We start from the raw sequence: 8423 nt of genomic DNA, 5'->3' as shown, positions 1-8423 counted from the left end.
GGAATATGTTGAAAATGGCCTTCTTCACAGCTATGTGTGTTTCATTTATTGATCACCTATTAAACTTGAATCTAATCTACCATCAATGAAGTGCTTATTTTGAGCAACTGGGTTTGCTGATTTAATTCTGTCATTGTTGCCACTTACCTACTTACTAGTAAGTAAGACAGTTCTGTTTTATCGCTTCCTTGAGCTTCCTAGGTCTGGCTCTTGCAGGTAGTCAGCCAGGAGGATATACTGACTAGAAGAGAGGCTTCATAGGATTAGGATAAGGGATGAGGGCTTGGACAGAGGTCAGCAGGAACTAAGTCAGACAGGGATGCTCTGTTCTACATCCCCATCTCCACAGCCAAAGCTGTTATCTTGCCAGTCCAACAAATCAAATTATTTATTTTCTTTTTGTTTCATGTTCCTTTATCAATCTGTACATCTGGTCACTATTATAACCTTGACATTGATAGTGTAAACTTAAATTTGGCAAGGAACACCACTAATTACTGAAATATCAGCAATTCTGTGGCATGTGGCAAATGTAAACTAAAGAGTACTATCCTCTCTTGATCTTGAGACAGGCTGTTTCTTGTAACCTTTGACATAGACTGTTTTCAGGCATGTTTGTTATCTGTCAGACTGCCTGGCCATAAAGGGATGTGTTGTGCCCAGCAAAGAATAGAATTACATACTGCAGACTAAACTTCAGCATGGAAAATGGCATGTACAGAATAACTTGACAGTGTGCCAGATTTTATTGTGTTAATCTCCTTGGTTCAGTGAATCCTTTTCAAAGTGAGCAGTCTGATTTTGTGTAGCTACCTCTTTGAAAGCATGAGAGAATGCATTATGGTCATTTCTTGGTTTTAAGCCTGTCCAGCTGGTATAGTCATCCAAACACTGCAATTACCTTTAACACCAGGAGTTTTAAAAAACTTTGACAGCACTGTCCTCCAATGCAAGGTCCCTGGCATCCTGGGAATCTGTAAAGGTATTGAGCTGGGCACATACCTATTCAATGAAAGACTTGTTTCCCCAGCTGCTGGGGATGTTATTGACAGACAAAAGAGTGACCTACTGTCCTGCCTTGCCTTAGACTGAGGAGTTTCCTGAGACATGGGATTTTCTGTGCTAAAACTGGGATAGGGCTGGGCTCTCTGGGATGGGTGGTCACCCTAGATAGTCTTTAGCCATCAGCCCCTTCAGGGGTTGCCTCAGCTGCAGACAGCCACCTGTCGTAAGCATGGACCACATGCACTGACTGAACCATGAAGCAATGCATAGACCTGACCACCTCGGCCCAACTTGGGGCATCTTTGAAGGGCCATTGCAGCTCCAGTGCTACCCTCTGGGGTCCATGGAACCTGTTGTTAATCTTGTATCAAAACTTGACATCTCTCTCCTCACAATCTTGCTTCCTTCACCTCCATTCTAAACTTGTGGATTCCAGGGGCACTTTTCTTTTTTTAGCAAAAATTTTTTTTGTCTTTTTTTTTTAAAGATACATAGATTACACAAAATGTTACATTAAAAAACATAAGAGGGAAGTGGATTTGGCCCAACGGATAGGGTACCTGCCTACCACATGGGAGGTCCAAGGTTCAAATCCAGGGCCTCCTGACCCGTGTGACGAGCTGGCACATGCGCAGTGCCGATGCATGAAGGGAGTGCCCTGCCATTTAGGGGTGTCCCCCCCACACAAGGAGTGCACCCTGTACGGAGAGCCAGCCAGTGCGGAAAAAGTGCAGCCTGCCCAGGAATGGCGCCGCACACACGGAGAGCTGATGCAGCAAGATGACGCAACAAAACAAGGTACAGATTCCGGGTGCCGCTGACAAGAATACAAGCAGACACAGAAAAACACACAGCAAATGAACATAGAGAGCAGACAACTGGGGAGTGGGGAAGCGGAAAGAAATAAATACAAAATAAATCTTAAAAAAAAACACAAGAACTTCACATATACCCCACTCCTCCCACATCAACAACCTCTTTCATCATTGTGGCACATTCACTACATATGGTGAATACATTTTGGAACATGGCTACACCACATGGATTATAGCTTACATTGTAGTCCACACTCTCCCCCAGTCCATTCAGCAGGCCACGGCAGGATATAAAGTATCCTGCATCTATACCTGCAATAGAATTCAGGACAACTCCAAGTCCCAAAAATATCCCCATATCACACCTCTTCTTCCTTCTCCCTGCCCTCAGCAACTATCATGACTACTGTCTCCACATCAATGACACAACCTCTTCTACTGCTAGAGTCATAATAGTTCTATAGTAGAACACCAGTAAGTCCACTCTAATCCATACTTTATTCCTCCATCCTGTGGACCCTGGGATGGCAATGTTCATCTTGCAGTGCCAAGGGCACTTCTTATTAAACACCCTGCATGTAAAACTCCATCTCAGAGTCTGCTTCCCCAGGAACCCAAACTGAACAGTGTCCATGACCTATGCTTCCTAAAAGAAAAATTGGTGAATTTTCAGTTTTTTCATGTATAACATCAAATGTTATTTCTTTGGAATGATGTGAATGATATTATAGTGATACTTTTGAGTTGATCAGAAGCCACAATTAGCTAGTATGTATTTTCCTCATTCATTTTCCATTTAAATTTTTAAATGTGGTTTTATCAACATATTTAAATTCTATACTCCAAAGATAGGATGATTATATAATACAAGGGATCCTTAAATTACAGGGCATTTTGGTTGGCTGTTGGTCAGACAATGTGGTATGATGCAACTAATTCAAGCTAATTTCACTTTGCATTTTTGAGGGAAGAAGAAATGGCTGTACTAGTTTAAGGAATAACCTATGCTAAAGCTTTTCGCTTTCATGAGTAGTGTTTGGTTTTGGCTTTTCTGTTTCCAATAATTACCTCTGGTAATAGGCTTGTAGTATGGGAAACAGTGTACTCTACCTCCTGGTCTTTAAGGTACTGCCAATTCTGTTTATGATCCTCCCTTTCTTGGTAATTTCTTATTCTCATTCCTGAGAGAGAACCTGGCCTATGGCATGGCCTAGCATTAACATAGAGCTGTATCAATGTTCAGGCCTTGGACTGTGTGTCCCTCTACCATGTATCTACCTTTATCCAGTCAGCTTTAGCAGGGGTATGGTCATGAGACACAAAACATGATCACCTTGAATTGCCCTGTGGGTAGGGAAGGTACCAACTAGTATGTCCAGGAGCAATAGGCAAATGTGGAACATAACTTGAACTTGGAATATGACCTGAATTTTAAAAATATACCTCATCTTGACTACATTCCATGGCCAAGTTGAGCTAGTGGAAGATACCTTCAAACGAGAAATGAAATATACCAATAATTATTCCAATGAAAGATGATGTTGGTATCACAACCATTGCCCCCATATGGTACCAAAATAACTTAGTAAGGTGAAGGAGACAAGAACAACTTTTAGTATTTAGAGTCAAAGAAACAGAATATTTTATTGAACTCATGGAACCCACAACACAAAGAGAAGTAGGCAATAGGCTTTTGCTTTCCCAATCATCAAAAAACAAAAACATCTCATATTCCATTAATGAAGAAAGCCAGAATATTCTTTAATGTCCCAGGATTAGGATCAAAATTATGGTAAAATGTTACCAAATTTCACATGTCAGGTGCCTGAATTCTCATTAAAAAATCATGAGATACTCTAGGTGGAAAGAAGTAGGAAAGAGCAAATATATTCTAAAGCAACTGGTGAAAATAATTATGCACATGTACAGCCATTTTTAAGTTCTTTTACCTTGAGGGAATAATGACTGTTCCTAGGTAGAGAATGGGAGAAAAAGAAGATATAAAATTTCTACCTTGAATTCATTCCAATTCTGCATGAATATTGGGAATCTCTATGTCTTTAGTAATCTCCATGTTGTTGGGCCTCTGCAAGTTTAAATTAATAATGCTGCTTAGCAAACAATATTTATCATTACAGTTTTTAATACTTTTGATTTGGGATATTCCTTACTTCACATAACAAATGCAGTTTAGCAAAGCTGGCTGTACAATAAATCCCCCCTTTTTTTTCAATAATAAATGGTCATGTCATGGAAAAAAGAACTTCCAAAAGTTAGAGCAAAACCTTTTGGTGATAAATGAACTAATGTAGAAGTTAGATGCGTTGCAGAAATTACATTTAGTCCTGGTAATGCTTCTTTTACTTTTTCTGAAACCAGGATCGTCTTTCAAATAATTTATATGTTTTTTCTCCAGAGACAATTTTCTCTATGCTTGTGGATTCATTGATCCACAAGTACAATTCTAGTAACAGTACGGAAAGCTTTCAACAGTAGGACCTTGATTTCCTCCTACTCTGCTCTATTTAATTTCTTTTAGTTGAAACTTTCATTTCTCACCTCAGTTACTACAAAGCCTCCTGATTAATCTTACTGCTGCTGTCAGAAAGGTCTAGCATTGTAGAAAGACCCTTTATGATATGGATTCTGCCCACTTCATAACGCTCACCTCTTACTCCTCACATTTGCATCATTGCTTTAATGTGTAGTAAAAATGTGCCATTCAGGGTCCCCTTGAGGCTGGGACCCCATATTCATTACCTAGAAGTAGTTCTTCAATGTACTTCATGATGCAGTGCCCCAGCAAGTTTGCTTGGGGCTTCCAAACCCTTTATTTGAGCTCAGGAAACAAAAAAAACCACACACATTCCTTAGTAGTTACTTAGAAACAAATTCCAGACCAGAGCTGCCCCATGCCAAGAGGAATGATGGACATCAGCTATGGAAGTTAACCAGTCGGTAGAGAGTTTATGGGGCTGACACATTCAACCTCTCACCTCATTAGCAGAGTCAGTTTGTTCATAAATCTTCTCTTTTCACTCCCTTGAATAAATGTAACAGGCCAAGAGCAGCCAAAGATGATTAGATAAAATCTGTTGGACCTGGGGACTTTCATCGACTGGTCCAATCTCCTCATTTTACAAGTGAGACAGCTGGGACCTAAAAAGGTTCAGAGCAGTTAATGCAAATATGTGCATGCAGAATATTTATAGCAGCCTACCTCGGTCTGAAGTTAGAGATAAAGAATCCTCAGAGACACACCAAGCCTAAAATTTCTCATACTTTGAACACAACTTGAATTCCCTTGGTAGGCTGTATCTAATATCTTTGAGGGAAATAAATTTGAGGGATGTTCCAAAATTAATTGCTTATCTTACTAGGGCTATAAGTTAAAATCCTACCAGTACTATATCTGGAAAATTGTATAAAGAGATTGATTAAAAGTTGGAGAAAGTTGTACTATAAATAAAATGTAGCTCAATCTCAGCAATGAATATTGTTCAATGATGAGTCTTTTGATAAATTTTTCCCCCCTTCAATATGCATAGAAGGGTACTTGTTTTACAAGTCTGTGGAATTGATAAAATAGGGAACTGATTCATTTGAGATCTAGACCTCAAGGACTAAATAAATACTAAATTATTATCTATTTCTACCATATATACTTTAACTCTTTAATGTTAACCAAGTGCCTGTGTACTAAGAACTTTTTAAGTAATAAGATGGTCAGAATAATCCCTACCTTTAAGGATAACTCAGTCTCGTGGAAGAATTAGACATGTGAGATACTGTATTGAACAGGGATATCAAGGTTATGAGGAGAAAATCTTATCCTCCTGTCTAAGGACCTGTTCTCTTTTGCTCTGTGGAACATGTTTCCTCCCTGTTCCTTGGCAGAAATCTAGGATCAGTTGCATGATTTTTTTTTTTTTGGTAAATCCTAATAAAGTCCTTTTTTGCTACTTCTAGAGATAAAAGGCCTGTTTTAGTCATTAATACCCTGCAGTATATAATTGTCAAAACTCCAAACTTCACTTAAAGATTCCCCTTCCCTTGAGCCTGCTTCAGACACTTGGTTGGCTTCCATTCAATTTCCCTGACCTGGGGTTCTGCCTCTCTTCTCACACTCACTAAGCTGCCTTTGGCTCTTCCAAGGCTAGAGCCAGGGTAAAGTGTGGTGAGGCATCAGGGCAAGGGGCAGGAAAGGTCTTGGCTGGCATGGAGGTAATCTCACACTGGTTTCCTTGGCAGGGCAGGTGTTTGTTTGAGGATCTCTCATGTGAGTTCTTTGGAGGCCCCCACTGGGAAGGTCAAAGGAACCTCCTCTCTATTCTTATATCTCCTCCCTCAAGCCCTCGACATTAGATGGCCTGTTCCTCAGTTGGAGTAACCACTAGGCAACATTTGAAATGGCTTCAAGCTGGTTCTCTTTCTCATGGGCCAGAAGGAAGTGAAGGACACTGAGCTCTCAAGGGAAATTCAGCTGGGTCCTGGTGCAGTGCAGCATGTTCACACCCTCTTTGCTCTATTGTTTCTGGATGATTGGCCCAGCTTCTTGCCTTTGAACCTTTCAGGTGTGTCTCACAATGTCTCCCAAACTGCAGGGGCCTTACACTAGGTTTTCTCAGCTGACAGAAGCCCTGATCACTAGACTTGAGGATACAAAGTAATTCCTGATCCTACAGCTGCTTCCAGCAACTACTATGGTTTAGCATGAAAGTGGAGGAAAAATCTTACGGGGAATGTCTCTGCCACATACAGATTCTTGAGCACCAACAGATATTCTGATGTAGCAGGCTGAGTGGGCCTCAGGAGCCCGCTTGTTCAAAAAGTCTCACAGTTGGGAAGCAGACTTGGCTCAATGGATAGGGTATCTGCCTACCACATGGGAGGTCCGCAGTTCAAACCCCAGGCCTCCCTGATCCGTGTGGAGCTGGCCCATGCGCGGTGCTGATGCCATGCAGGGGTGTCCTCCGTGTAGGGGAGCCCCATGCGCAAGGAGTGGGCCCCGTAAGGAGAGCTGCCCAGTGCAAAAGAAAGTATAGCCTGCCCAAGAATGGTGCCACATACACGGAGAGCTGACACAGCAAGATGACCCACCAAAAAGAAACACAGATTCCTGGTGCCACTGATAAGGATAGAAACGGTCACAGACGAACACACAGCGAATGGACACAGAGAGAAGACAAGTCAGGGGAGTGGGGAAGGGAAATAAATAAATAAATAAATAAATCTTTAAAAAAAAAGTCTCTCAGTGACTCTGATGCAGGACAGGCTGGTAGCTTTCATTTACCCTCCAGAGACATGCTCCACCCTTGCTTACTTTGCCCTGAACCCTCCAAGTCTGACTTGTTAGGGCTGCATCAATGAACTTCCTTGCTCAGTGGCTTTTGGTTGGGTTCAGAGAATGGAAGGAGGGAAAAGAATGAGGTGGGGTGGAGCAGACCATGGTCCAAACTCTTCCTGTAGAGTTGCTTGGTTGCTGGGTCACCTGCTCTCTCCTCTACGAGCCACAGGACAGCTGGCTCTCTCCACATGGCCCTGTCTCCTGCCTGGGTAATGGACTAGAGTCTCTTCAGAGGTCCAAAACATTTAGCACATTTTTCTGTCTAAACCAAGACTTTAAAACTCAGTTAACTTCAGCTGTGAATCTGATATTTATTTCCAGGTTATTCAATGGTAAAAGAGAAGATTAAATTAGCCAACTTGCTCCTTCTTCATTTATTATTTTCTCATTAATTTCATCCCAAACCATCTCAATCTTTCAATTCAGTACAATGTCACATAAAAAAATCTGGTAACAAATATCTGTAATTTATTTTTATAGAAATTAGAAAATTCAGAGAAGCATGCTGTAAATTCCCATCACTCAACCATAATGTAGCACTACTATTACTACTTTAGTTTATGTTCTTATTTACCTTTATGCATTCATATACCTCTATGAAATTGGATACTACATAAGATTACATGCATTATTATACTAAATAAAATGTTCCATGCTAAATATTCATACAATAGTCTTAATGGCTGAATGGCAACCCATTATATAGAGAGAACTTCATTTATATCTTAGTTTAATTCCAGGGATAGTGATAGTTATGATAATAGGTAAACTTTTAAAAAGGGAAATAAAGGAAAAAATGTTCAAGGGGGAAATGTCTGTGTAATCTGAAGCCTGTATAAAGTGACACTGTAATGTACTCATTCATTTATTCAGTCTGAGGATCTAATACGTACTTTGAACTTAGTCCAGGTACCAGGGCTTCAGGTGAGAAAATACACAAGGTCTCTAGCCTCCAGGGCTTGCATGATAATGTAGGCTGAGGTAATAATGTAGGAGACAAGCAGCAAGCCAACAGATCAGTGAAACTACAGAGTAGGTAAATGCAAGGTGAGGGAAGACAGTACCATGAGAGAGACTAACAGAGGGGATCTACTTAGGTCAGTGGAAGCCTTTCTGAAGAAGTGACCTTTAAGCAGTATTTTAGTCTGCTAGGCTGCTGAAATGCAATATACCAGAAATGGGTTGACTTTTACAATAGGGATTTATTAGTTTACAAGCTTACAGTTTGGAGGCTGAGGAAAATGTCCAAATCAAGG

Source organism: Dasypus novemcinctus, chromosome 1 (genome assembly GCF_030445035.2).
Source record: "Dasypus novemcinctus isolate mDasNov1 chromosome 1, mDasNov1.1.hap2, whole genome shotgun sequence".
NCBI classification, from domain to species: Eukaryota; Metazoa; Chordata; class Mammalia; order Cingulata; family Dasypodidae; genus Dasypus; species Dasypus novemcinctus.
This window is presented reverse-complemented; position numbering follows the sequence as displayed.